Here is a 4035-nt window from a genome sequence, read left to right on the forward strand (position 1 = left end):
CTCTACTAAAAAATACAAAAAACTAGCCGGGCGAGGTGGCGGGCGCCTGTAGTCCCAGCTAATTGGGAGGCTGAGGCAGGAGAATGGTGTGAACCCGGGAAGCGGAGCTTGCAGTGAGCTGAGATCCGGCCACTGCACTCCAGCCTGGTGGACAGAGCGAGAGACTCCGTCTCAAAAAAAAAAAAAAAAAAAGACTGGAATTGATTATACTAACCCTTTCACTCAGTCTTCATAAAAGGAGACATACTATGTGGCACCACAGTGATCCAATCACATTAACTTTCTTCCCATGACTTACAGGTGGTCAGGAGTACCCCTCTGGCACACTGGAAGGCCCTGCTTTTGCAGGACTCTCAGGCAAGGCCCAGCTCTAAGCCCCAACAAGCAGCTCCAGGCCTAAGAAGCAGAAGGAACTTGAAGGGAGAGCACGAGGAGCCCTTGCGCCCTGTCCGACCTTGAATAAAGCTTAGGCCAAAGGCTGCTAAGGAATTGCGTCTTGTGTTACCAAAAATCCAGTCTCGAAATAAATCAGCCCTATCAGTGCATGCCATGCCATGCCATACCACCCACCCAAGTCTAGGGCAGCTGAGCAGGGATTTCTCAGGGAAATAAAACGGGAAGCTCCAAACGACAAAGGGGAGCTAAGAGCACATGGCTCTGGGCCTGGGAATAACCACCAGCTTGGCTGAAAAACTCTAAGGATGACCTGGGGCTTCCATCCAGCCCCTGCCAGAACCTTCACCACACACACAACCAACAGTTCAGCCAGTTGTCAAGGCAACAGCAACCTAGACATGTTTAGGCATCTGCAGAAACCAGGGCAAAGTACAATTTCCACACTTGTGATAGAAATACAGCCCCCGAAGCATCAAGCAAAGCATTACTCTAAAATTTTGTTTTACTGACAGAAGCAGTAGGGCTGGGAGGGGAAGCAGGAAGCTGGGCAGCGCCTGGCAGAGCCAGTGCAGTCAGATGAGCCCTGGAGTGTGGGCACAAAAACCTGCCTGTGCTTGGGAAGCAAGACACTTGTATGCCTGCGCTGTTTCTGACTGTTTCCTCTTATTTCTACCTTCCTGTGTAGTCAAGTCTCTTCATTCTGTTATGAACATCAGCTTTTCTTAGCTGGGATAAGAGGAACCAAGAAGAGCAAGCTTTTGCCCACAGTAAGGCAAGAGAACTAAAAGGGAAACAGCCCCTGGGGGGAGAGGGTGGACATGGTGGAGGCATCGCAGGAATTCAAGGGAGGGGACCCAGGGGTTAGCACTGAGGTCGGCTGGCCCGGCCACTACTCCCCACCTAGAGCCCCTCTTCTCTGTCCCTGCGAAGCACCTTGTCCTTTGCAGATCCTGGCAAATAATGAGCCACCAGGAAAACAGGGCACTGCTCAGTCTGAAAGTGAATACCTAAGGGATAGAGGAGGGTAGGAAAATTAGTCCATGGGGAGGGGACATGGTGACAAGTTCCACAGCAGACCAGAATAGAAAAACAAACAAGCAAACAAGGCGAGTAAGCACCAGTGCTATAAACTTCCCATGTTGCCTTTGAGATGATTGTCTCTGGAGATGAACAGAGCCAGGAACACCCATGAGAGCAGCATCTAGAAGCTAGAGACAACTCCAAAGGCCCACAAGACCCCCAAGGCTGCCTGGCAGAAGAACCTTGCAGTCTTTCCAATATGCATCCCCTAAGTGAGGAAAAGAAAGCTAGAGAAGGTCTGTGAGATACCTACCACGCTGGCTGCGCTGGTGGAGGAAGGCGACCATAAGCACGCACCACCTTGGGAATGTGGAACGTTAGCTCCAGGGATTAATAATCAAGTAGTAAGGATTTTCTAAAACATCGTTCCTTGCTCATCAAAGTAAAGCAACCAATTCAACTAAAATGATATCCAGAAACTTAGGAAGGAAATGTGACTCATTTAAGAAACCCTCACAGATACTTGGAAGTTCTAAAGGCCAGCAAGGCAAGCGCTGTAGAGAGAAACAATCTCCATTTTTTCACCCAAAAAATCAGAAAAATAAACTTACAAGCAGCAAGACAGGCTTTCAAAAACACTCTTTATGTGTTCACACCCTTTAATACAAGATTTCTATTCCTGGGGATTTATCCCCAGGAACCAGTAACTACATGGATGAAACTATAAACTACAAATTCATCTACATTAGCAAAAAAGTGGAAATAACCTAAAATGTCCAGCACTAGGGAATGTTTTAATCTCATTATGTCAACAGGATAATATAACCATTAATCATCTTTTTGAAGATGATGGTAAAACATGGAAAATACTTGAGAAAATATTTAAGTGAATCTGAATAATACAATCATAACAATGTCAGTTATTGAAAAGAAAACAGTGAGGTCAGTTCAAGCTTCAGATCTCTCCCATCTACAAACTGGAAGGCCTTCAACTAGGCACCTGATCTCACTACCTATAGCTTCCTCACGTTCAAACTAACAACCTCAAAGCGTTGCCTTGAGGAAGGAGAGTGACAACGTACCTCTCTTGCCTCTTCTGAAGCTTGGTACAAAGTCAGCAGGGAATAGGTTACTTGATCAAGATACATAAAAACCACTTCGTGTGTGGAAGGTAAACTACAAAGAGAGTTTCTTATTTAGAACATTGTTTTCTATGTTGAACCTTCAAAATTTGGCTTTGCAGACGCTGCCGCCGAGGAAATTCTTGTACTACTAGCCATGGTCAACCCTACCGTGTTCTTCGACATTGCCGTCGACGGCGAGCCCTTGGGCCGCGTCTCCTTCGAGCTGTTTGCAGACAAGGTTCCAAAGACAGCAGAAAATTTTCGTGCCCTGAGCACTGAAGAGAAAGGATTTGGTTATAAGGGTTCCTGCTTTCACAGAATTATTCCAGGGTTTATGTGTCAGGGTGGTGACTTCACACGCCATAATGGCACTGGTGGCAAGTCCATCTATGGGGAGAAATTTGAAGATGAGAACTTCATCCTAAAGCATACAGGTCCTGGCATCTTGTCCATGGCAAATGCTGGACCCAACACAAATGGTTCCCAGTTTTTCATCTGCACTGCCAAGACTGAGTGGTTGGATGGCAAGCATGTGGTCTTTGGCAAAGTGAAAGAAGGCATGAATATTGTGGAGGCCATGGAGCACTTTGGATCCAGGAATGGCAAGACCAGCAAGAAGATCACCATTGCTGACTGTGGACAACTCGAATAAGTTCGACTTGTGTTTTATCTTAACCACCAGACAATTCCTTCTGTAGCTCAGGAGAGCACCCCTCCACCCCATTTGCTCGCAGTATCCTAGAATCTTTGTGCTCTCGCTGCAATTCCCTTTGGGTTCCATGTTTTCCTTGTTCTCTCCCATGCCTAGCTGGATTGCAGAGTTAAGTTTATGATTATGAAATAAAAACTAAATAACAAACAAACAAAAAAAAATTTGTCTGGCGAGGTGGCGGGCACCTGTAGTCCCAGCTACTCGGGAGGCTGAGGCAGGAGAATGGCATGACCCTGGGAGGTGGAGGTTGCAGTGAGCCAAGATCGTGCCACTGCACTCCAGCCTGGGCGACAGAGTGAGACTCTGACTCAAAAAAAAAAAAAAAAAAACCACAAGTATCTGCTCTAATATACCTGAGTAAATGCTCTTATGTGGTATCACAATGTTGACAAAATGTGAAGACCTTTCACAATTTTATAAAGTGCCGCGCTCTGAAGAAACACAATTTCTTCTCCCTTGTCTATCTGCTCTTTAACAGCATAATAAGATGCCTTTTAGAATGCATCTGCCAAAGGTGAGGCACTCCTAAGCCAGGGCCTCTGGAATCTTCCTCCTGTCCCACATGGGATGCATCATGGTGTGGGTGCACCAGCGACTCACCCACAGCCTTGACCGCACACCAGCAGCTCTCCCTTTTCTGCCCTTATCTCCCTGCTATGTAAATGGCTGTAAACTTTCAGATTATCTTTTTTTTATTATTTTTTATTTTTTATTATACTTTAAGTTCTAGGGTACATGTGCATAACGTGCAGGTTTGTTACATATGTATACTTGTGCCATGTT

The 4035-nt window shown here is 46.0% G+C and overlaps 1 protein-coding gene and 1 pseudogene across 3 annotated transcripts in view; one reads left to right on the top strand and one right to left on the bottom strand.

Annotated features, from left to right (window-relative positions):
• The window catches only part of PACSIN2 (protein kinase C and casein kinase substrate in neurons 2), a 146287-nt gene that overhangs the window by 131171 nt on the left and 11081 nt on the right, over positions 1-4035 (bottom strand). The gene's annotated exons all lie outside the window — the stretch shown is intronic.
• Positions 2641-3399, top strand: LOC105514030 (annotated as a pseudogene). Its single transcript, XR_001002117.1, has one exon. The product of XR_001002117.1 is annotated as a peptidyl-prolyl cis-trans isomerase A pseudogene (transcript).

The sequence above is a fragment of the Colobus angolensis genome, unplaced genomic scaffold, assembly GCF_000951035.1.
Source record: "Colobus angolensis palliatus isolate OR3802 unplaced genomic scaffold, Cang.pa_1.0 Scaffold239, whole genome shotgun sequence".
NCBI classification, from domain to species: Eukaryota; Metazoa; Chordata; class Mammalia; order Primates; family Cercopithecidae; genus Colobus; species Colobus angolensis.